This window comes from Tiliqua scincoides, chromosome 1, assembly GCF_035046505.1.
Source record: "Tiliqua scincoides isolate rTilSci1 chromosome 1, rTilSci1.hap2, whole genome shotgun sequence".
NCBI lineage: Eukaryota > Metazoa > Chordata > Lepidosauria > Squamata > Scincidae > Tiliqua > Tiliqua scincoides.
In genome coordinates, this window is record NC_089821.1 from 209960233 (window position 1) to 209970218 (window position 9986).

Below are 9986 nucleotides of genomic sequence, written 5' to 3' on the forward strand. Positions count from 1 at the left end.
TCTTCTTTCATATCTCTCCATATGGGACTCTGCTGAAGGAAGTGGAGCTCTGATTCCACTTTACAGCTTTAGGAGCTCAGTCAAATTAATGTCCTAATGCTAACTACAGTTCATGACAGCAGAACATGAGTTTGTATGCAGTTCTCAGTTTCTTTTTCCTCAACCGTACTAATAGAGATCTCTGATCCAATTTGAGAATCGAGATATAACATGAATGTTAAAAAATGTACCTGTGGCTGCAATTCAATCCACTTAACTGGGAATGAGCCTAATCGAACTCAGTGAAACAGACTTCAAAGTAAACATGTATAGTATTGCACTGTTAGTTCAACAATTTTCAAGTAAAAAATGGAAACTCATGCAAATTCAATGTAGCCCTGAATAGCAATGGGGGCAGTATATTATGTATATCATGAGGAAACTCACCCCAAAGCACTCATTAGAAGATGATGGAGCATAATTTCTTAAAAGTATACTTTCTTAAAGTTAATAATATATTCTTTGCATGGAATTTAAGAGTAGTTTCATGCTCTTGTTAATTGATGTTGTCTTTATCTCTCTTCGGAATTAAAACACTCATTGTCCTAGTGGGTTTAAAACTTAGTGTGTCACATTGTAGTTCTTTTCAGTGGCTATCTGCATAGTTTGAATGCAAGTTAAAATAGAGATTTCCAAAAATAGTTTTTGAAATAAAAATAGTTCCAGCTTTGTGTTAGAGATAATTGGGAACCAAGATCTGTTTGATCATTCACTCAGCAGTTTCAGCTTGTTATTCCCAAATGTGGATTTAGTAAATTTAATGTGATCATGGGTACATGGCTTGTGCAATTAGTGTAGGCTCTTCCCTCCTTCATTTTGTTTCTAAAGCTTATTTTAAGCCCTTCAAGTTCTGTTTCCCGGAGTTCATGTTGTTACTGTGAGATCTTCCTGAGAACATCACCCACAGATGAAAGGGTCGTGCCCTTCTCCTAACTCCCACTTACCCACATACTATAGACAGCATCATTGTGACCTGTCAGTGCTTTTGACATCTTGTTCTGATTTTACTTAAGGTTTGTATGTGCTTGCATGTCTCTAAATATATCTGCAGCTTCAAACAAATGTAAATAAAAAATTATATTATATATTTGGCCCAGAATGCTGTACACAATTGCACATGTTTAAACCCGCTGACTTCAGTGAGATTTAAGCACACGTTACTGTATGAAGGATCCTTCCATTTTTGCATTAAACTTTCAGCACACTCAGATAATTGAGGGATCGGGCAGGCCAACCCTATCCCCAGCAGCACTGCTGGGTGCAGTGGCACCAGAATGGCTACTGCTGCATCCAGTGGCATGGCCGAAGCTCCCCAGGGAAAGTCCCAAACCCCACAAAGGGGCTTCTCAAGTCTGCGCCAGTTATTTTGCTACCATGTTGGGCTGCAAAGTCCCACCACCCTCCCACCCCAGTTCCTCTTCCTGTCCTGCCCTCCCCCACTCCAGTACACCTTGCCCCATCCCCAAGGTCCTCACAGCTGTCCAGAGCTCTTACCGTTATAAACATCTGGTGCTGAGCCAGTGCTCCCTACATGGAGAGTGCTATTATGTGCTTTATGGCACAGTTACAACACCCAGTGCTGGCGCTGGCCCAGGATAGGATTGGACTCTAAGATCCCTGTGCTACAATGTATTTTGATTGCCTCAATTGATTCAGTTTACTTATGTCTCTTTCTCAGATACATGCTGGTAGAAACAGCCAAACACCAGTTCACTTGAATACAGAGATACAGGCAGACTCATTCACACAGACGTGGTTGGCAACCTTCAGTCTCGAAAGACTCTGGTATAAGCCTACAGCAACCAGTATTCCCAGGCGGTCTCCCATCCAAGTACTAACCAGGCCTGACCCTGCTTAGCTTCCGAGATCAGACGAGATCGGGCATATGCAGGGTAACAGACGTGGTCCCTTAATAAAATACTTAGCACTTATAGTCAAAGCTATCTACATACATTACCTTAATCCTTATATGTAAAGGTAGATCAGTAATACTCTTCCCATACTAAGATGAGAGACAGCCTAAGGCCCTCTAGAGCAGCCATTTTCAACCACTGTGCTGTGGCACACTGGTGTGCCACAGGAATTGGGGGAAGGTCATTTATTAGTAGGACCAATGGGGCATGTCAGCCCCCACTGGCAGCATGGTGCGCCTGGTCAATTGTCAAAAACCTGATGGTGTGCCTAGACAATTTTAGTGCCTTCTCAGTGTGCCGTGAGGTGAAAAAGCGTGAAAATTCCTGCTCTAGAGTGTTAATTGCTGAGGGCAAGAGTTAAGCCACATAGTTCCTTAGTCACAGCTTACACTCAGTTTCACAGAGTTCAAGGGAATTAGTCCCACTGCAGTTTTAGTCACTCCATTAGAGGAACTCATTCTTACAAACATTGGTCCTCGTCTCCACCATATGCTACACATAGTCTTCTACAAATATGAATTCACAGCTGCAGACAGGCATCCAGAGAACCCACTGATATACACATGTATTCTTTTCCTGCACTGATGTTTATACACACTACATGTTTTAGAACTCAAACCTATCCTTTGCCCACCTGCTGGTGCAACCATGCTGAAAAGGAGTGCACTGTTTGGCGGAAGAGGAGGAGGATCAGGGATTTAAATCCCCTTACCTCCCATAAGCCGCCTGCTCTGCAATGGGTCCCCCCCGTTCCTCCCACTTCCCAGCCCAGCTTCTCCCCCTCCTGCCTGTCTCTACTGCTGCCTTACTTGCTCTGGATACTGTGGCAGGGTCCAGCAACAGACAGCTAATGCTGCCTCCTCTTGTGGCAGTGTTCCCAAAATGGCTGCCAATGTTTGACTGTCACAAAGTGCCACAACTGGCATCCCAATTCTGCACAGGATGCCATCTGGATAGCAGTCAAGAGAGAGGAAATAAATAAAAATAATTTCAAACAATTAGCCATGGCTTCCACTTGTTTCCCTTCTCTGTATGTTGCACTAATCCTGCACTGCTTACCTGTGACTGTGAGGCCATCGCTACATTGCAGACTCAGTACCTTTGTGCAGTGCAGCCATTTTCAACCGTTGTGCCGTGAACGGTCTGCAGTGGGAGTTTGGGGTAGGATCATTTATTAGTAGGGCCTTTGGGGGATGTGAGCCCCCCATCAACAGCATGGTGTGCCTTGACCATTTTAATACCTTGTCAGTGTGCCATGAGACAAAAAAGGTTGAAAATCAGTGGCCCAGTGTGTCTGAATGCAATGGAATTCTGGGAAAGGAGGCAAATTGTGCCAACAGGGATCAGACTGTATAACTCTGAGCTAAGGGGGGCAGGGGGTGGAACAGAATGTGGTCGGTCTGTCTGTCTGTCTTGTCTGTCACAAATGCCTACATTAAACGTATGTTTATGGGGGGGGGCGACCTGAAGGAAATTTTATTTTTATCTCTGTGTAAGCCCTTAGGGCCACTGATGGTTCTTCTTGGACATACACCACCTTTCTTGGTAGCGTATGAACGAGGAGGGAAAAGGGCTGGGTAGGTTTTTGAAAGAAGGTATAAGATCTGGCATGCACCATTGCAGCTGGATCCACCCCTCCTGCCCCTCCCCATCCCTGATTCTTCCCCCCAGAATATCCAATTCCACTCCCTACCAATGATCTACCCCTGCCCCTGCTTACCAGCTGTGGAGCAGGTTGTTGGCTGTAGCTTTAAGATGGTTGCCAGTGGCATTCTGCCATATAGCCTGTTACAACAGCAGATAGGTTTGGGCTGTTAGAAAGTATAACTGCAATTGTTATGAGTAAAGCTGACCAGGGCGTTGAAGTTGTACTGGCAAAACGCTGCTCCCCAGCCAACAGAAAGCTAGAGCTACTTGTTCGTGGCAAGCCTCTCTTGCCCACAACCCCGCTCGCTTTATTTGTGAACAAACTTCCTAAGAAACCCCAACACAGTAGCATAAACAGGAGGATATGAGGGGAAAAGCATTCTTCTGTGTTTACTGTCATCATAATGCTTTTTAAAAATAGGGAGCGTTTATAAAACAAATTATTTGATAATAGACGAAGTGGGAGTTTGCAACAGAATAATACGTAGTCTGTGTTTTATTTTTGTTGACTGGAATTAGTATATTTCTGAGAGCTTGTTGAGTGTAGAGCCCAACAGCGTGAGCTATGGCTGGAGCAGCCTGAATTCTGGTCTCATCTCTGCAACAGTCTCACTAGGTAGCCTCAGGCTTACCTCTTATCTCACAGCCACTGTTCCCTCCCCTTCTACAATATGGGGATAATAGTGACTTTCCACAGTGCAGTGGTGTAGCTGGAAGGAGTGCCACTTTATCACTGGAAGTGACTTTTTCGGCTCTCAGAAGACCTTAGAAGGTGTTCTGAGAACAACCTCCTCAGAACACCCACCGGACACAACTGTAGTGCATCTTTGGCAGCATCTCTGGTGGAGGGGGCACAGGGGTGAGCAAAAGGGGGCAGGGCCCCAGTAACTGTGGTTGGGGTGGCATTGCCACCCCTCAGAAGAGTTCCGCCTGGGGTTCTGGAACCCCTGGGACCCACCCCAGCTATGCTAGTGCCTCAATAGACAGTTGTAACTATTACTGAGATAATGGATGTACAGCCATTACATGTTCAATAAAATTTTAATGCAAAAAATACTTCTTTCTCTATGCAATTACTATTTTTGTTTTTGCTATTTTTCTGTGTTTGAGTGTGTATTTTTTAATTATATGTTTTCTATTTATATTTTATACCAGCAATTTTCAACCTTTTTCATCTCAGGACACACTGATAAGGTGCTAAAATTGTCAAGGCATACCGCCAGCTTTTTGATAATTGACAAGGCACACCATGCTGCTGGTGGGGGGCTAACATTCCCCAATGACCCTAATAATAAATGACTCTCCCCCAAATTCCCAAGGTACACCACAGCCCACATTTGTGACACACCATGGCACATTGGTTGATAATCACTGTTTTATACACACACCTTTATATTACGATTACTTCTCTGCAATCTTTTATCTAGCTTTTGGGAAAAGGAAATTTGTTTCCTAACGTTCATGTTAAAAATGTGCAATGTACCCCCTAAATGCTATTATTGCTTAGCATTTCATTAAAAAACACTCAATATTTTAGACCATATGTGCTTGGTATAAACACATACCAAATATGTGTTTGATTCTGTACTTTGTGCTCGTACAACTCTTTTCGTTCTGGTTTGCTTTGATATGGTAGAGTGAGGTTTTGCCCGTTTACTTTGTTAGTTTTGTCAGTTCTGTTATTTAGTTTTGTTCATAAAGTTGTCAGTACGACTAATTTGTCAGTACAACTCCAATCTTATTATAGCCAATTCCTGGGGACCGGTGGCTGGATTAGATGTTACATTAGATTCTTTTTAGTCCTTTTGGGAGTTCACCCTGTGACTCCATTTGTGTGAATTGTGCAAAGTGCAAGCCAAATGCTCATAGATCCCAGAGGCAGCAATTTCTGGGGTCTCCAAAAGGTACATTTTGCAGCCTTTCGAGACAGTAGAAACTACTGTGATTGAATTTCAAAAGCTACTTCTTTTTTTGCATCACTAGTGTGAAGGGGTATGTTGGTATCTAATCAATCCCATATATTACCATTTGTACTTCCTCAGGAATAATTTAATCACTTTGCACCACCAGCATAAGGATAATGCAACTTTGAGGTAAGGGAACAAACATTGCCATGCCTTGAGGAGGCCTCTGAGACTACCCCCCAACTGCAACATGCAGCACATGCCCCACTGGCACAGCTATGCCAGTGCTAGAAAGTTTATTAGGATTGCGCCCTAATTGGGGCTTATTTCCGAGGAGACATGCATAGGATTGCACTGTTAGAACTGTTTTCTCCAGAGTTCAGGCAGGGAGAGAAAAAGATATCTGAACTGACCATCGCTAGCCACTTCAACTACTAAAAAAATGTTCATGTCTGCCTATATCCTAACTTTTAAAGTGGTAAGATATACTACAAGTTTCATATATCCAGTGGCTCATCAGTCACACATTCCATCTTGTGAATGGAAAAAGAAGCTTCCACGGGCCTTCTGCAAAGAACGACAAATGTCAGCACAAATCTTTGAAAACATTTTGATTGTTCCCTTCTGAACTTAACACGAGGCAAACAATTACATGGTTGATACGGAAATGTATTTAGGCTGTTTAATTTTCACTGTATTATCTGTTGCTATGACAGAATGTATCTTCATCTCAAAGTTCCTGCTTTTGTTCAGATTTCATTGTTTGTTGCTGGAAGTCTCTTTAGGTGATTAAACTAATGCACTGTGAAAGAATGAGATGGTCCTGCAGAGATCTGTTCAGCAGAATGAACTATTCACTGTATGAGCAATACTGGGGATTTACTAAATTAAAAACCTATTTTTAAACTCCATTTTCTCTGTGAACACTAGGCCTAAATGCCTCCTGTAATTAGTATGAAAATGTGACCATATTCTTGGAGTTGTAGCTAACCTGTTGTATGCTTTGATTTTACTAAAATACAGTGAATACTGTTTAAGTGATCTAATGGAATTGCAAAGCGAAGAAAGTATTTTTGGACAAATTAGTTGGGAACATTTCTTGTATTATCTCAAATTCTGGCATCAGGCAATCAAAACTTTTTCAACATTTTCATCATAGTGACTACTTATATTCCGGTCGATGTAGACTAAGTACTAAAATCAATCAAAATGCTGTTGTTGCTCCCATGTATCTGATCAAAATAAGCAGATATGCTGAATTTTATCTTATTTTGCAGCATATATACATAATATAATTGCAGATAGTAAAAAAAAATTGTAGATTTTTTTATTGTTTTGCATGGGATAAACTTTTGGAAACTTTAATTCTCTGGCTGCTATAGCTGCTGTAAAAGGCTGTGTCTGGGAATGAGGCTGTATTGGGACCAGCAAGAATGACTCTGGAAGCCTAGATTGACTCTCTAGAATAGTGATTTTCAGCCACTGTGCCACAACACATATATGTGCGTTTGGGTAAGGTCATTTATTAGTAGGGCCATTGGGAGATGTGAGCCCCCCTGCCAGAAGCATGGTGTACCTTGTCAATTGTCAAAAAATTGTTGCTGCTTTAGGAAGACTCAGGGCAGGATCTTAAACAGTGTACACCGACTCACTGCTGGCGTTCCCTGGAGTTTGGAGGGCAGAAAAGAATGTTCTCTTTTACATTGAATTGATCCTGTATTTTTTCCAATTTGATTTTTAAAACACCACAAACCAATGAACTCAGTGGCATAGCTAAGAGGGTGCAGGGGTAGCAGTTGCACTGGGCATCAAGCTTTAGGGGGGCAACAAGCTGAGCTTGACACAAGTGACCAAAATTATGAAAATCTTGGTATGTATGAAGAACACCATCATATATAATTGGAAAGGTAATTTAATGCAGAGTGCAATGAAACAAACTGCACTGGAATATCTGTATTTTATCAAATGTTATGGCCAATTAATCAGAAAATGAAAACACAACTGCCTTATGGAACAAAAAGTGGATTTGCTTAACTGACTTATGAGACTGTTCTGAGTGCCAATGAGATGTTATTATGTTACAGCATAGAACCAATAACTTTTTATTTATTTCCTAAATTTGATTTTATCATGCAGGGGGGGCTACAAAATCTTCTTTGACCCCAGGTAGCAGATAGATGCTTTAGCTATGCCACTGACTGGGGGGAGGCAGCAGAGCAAGTGGGTGGTGAGCTGCTGGGGGGAGGAGGTGGGTTCCTCCCAATTTTCACTTTATATAAAGCCCGGGTGTGACGTCACTTCCGGGGCAACATTTTGAGCTTGGGACCAGGCTACACTATCATTAGCTATGGCACTGGATGAACTTTCCCTCATACCCTGTGTTTGGAGAACAGGAGTGGAGGTACAATTCTGTTTTGTACATCTATCAATTTCATGTGTGACTGTAACATTTGCAAGATTCTAGAGGTTTTTCACAAATATTTTACTTTGTAAACTTTCACCCCCTGAGATTTAACCATCTCTGCATCCATCCTTCGGTGTCATCCCTGTCCCCTTCCCACACCGTTTTTCAAATCATTAATTTTTAGTGGCCAGGCTTCAATTAGCCTAATCAGACATTGATTAGATTCCTTAAAATCCCAGTTTTTTTATTTTCCACCTCCCCCCCCCCACGTGAGTCTTTTTTTCTTTTTATTCCATTACCCAGTTGTTCACTTATGGGATCCAGGACTTATTGCTCTCCATTAACGTCATGTGACAAGAGGACCTTTCTCCCATTTAGCTAGGCATTCATGACAGTGTCAATTCTTTCACTCAGGCCTGAATTGCATTTCGGAGAATTCTGAACTTATGGAGCCATTCACAGAGCTGTAATTTTCAGTCTTGACAGACAGACGATTAAAAATTATCCTCTGGAAATATTACATGGGACTGTACCACCCCCTTGACAGATCTGTGTATAGGAGTCTAGATTTCTTACAGACCCCAAAAGTCAATGCGGGCCCAGTAACTTTGCATGGATGGCTAATCCATATTCAATATTTCTTTGCAGTGCTGAACCCCTGAGTGCTTGAAATCGAGATGCGGGCAGAAGGGAACTCTATGCTGGAAAGAGATCTCAGCATTCCAGTAAAACACATCAGGAGTGAATGTGTTCTAAATAGGGTCCCCTCCTCCTGTTCATATGGTGACCTTTCTTTGCCCAGCTCACAACACAAGGTTGAAGAGACTGCAGTGACTGGAATGTATATGCACAAGTTGGTGGGAATGCAGATGTAGTGTGGGGCCCCTCTTAGCTTTCTGCCAAGTGATGGCAAGCCTACATTCTTTGCCTGAGGATCCAAATATTTGAAAGAAAGCAGGCTACCATTGTTGCAGTTCGTATTCTAATCTCCTCATTTCATTTAATCCAAGGTCCTTTTTAAAGTCATCTTGCATGTGTTTCAAAAGTTGTTCCCATGTAGGATTTAAGGGCTCTCTTCAATCCGTAAGAAACTGCTGATGCTTCATTTTTACCACTGATAATTTTCGTTTACTGTACTCAGCCTCATGAGGAATGCTAAAAAGCAGATATCACGAGGAGATAAATACAGTATTTGCTTTGCACCTGGTTTGAGACACAAAGATTCAAGCAGAGATTTCACTATACCCCTCCCCTAAAATCCCTGCACACACCCCATGAAACCTCTTGTCCATTCACTTGTCAATTAGAGCATTTTGGGTTGATTGAGGCTGCAATCCTATCCACACTTTCCTGGGAGTAAGCTCCATTGACAGTAATGGGACTTACTTCTGAGTAGACAGGCATAGGATTGGGCTCTCAAACATTAACAGCCTAATACTTTTGCTTGCTACACATTAGCATGCAGGTGCATTATGGAGGCATGCCCTTCAAGCTATAGTGTGGGGGGGGGGGGTTGATCAGGAATCTTGCGGGAGATAAGGGAAAATATTTTCTCCTTGCCTCTGCATAGGCCACCTGGTGGATCTTGTTGAACCTACACCATATAGCTGGTAAGTCTGACGATGGTCAGGGGGCATGGCAGACCTAAAAATGGTGGAAAGGATCTGGCATGCATGACTGCTGCTGGATCCACCCCTCCCTTTTCCAACATGTTTTGGTTCCTACCCACATGTTCCGAGGTTTCCCCTCCCTACCTTCTGCCCACCCCCACCGGCAACATATCTTCTCCGATGGTACCTGTGCATTCCGATGCTGCATGTTCACGGTTTGCAAGCTATTTGCACTAGCAGCCCTCTTGCGTGTGTCATCATTGCACCTGCAGCACAAATGGAGAGGGCCTTCCACTGACGGAATACTATTCCATCTGCAGCAGGCATTCATAGGGGTGGTTACTATAGGTATTTCCTCAATGGGACATGGGAGTTAATGACTGGAGAGCTTTTCCATAATGACTATCTACTTGCAGGGTGGATTCTCAGATGGTTCTGCCAATATTGGTGTGAATCTTTGCATATTAAT

At 42.6% G+C, this 9986-nt stretch overlaps 1 pseudogene; it reads right to left on the reverse strand.

Annotated features, from left to right (window-relative positions):
* Nucleotides 1-1829: 1829 nt before the first annotated feature.
* LOC136638055 (5S ribosomal RNA) lies at nucleotides 1830-1946 on the reverse strand (annotated as a pseudogene).
* Between the last annotated feature and the right edge of the window lie 8040 nt (nucleotides 1947-9986).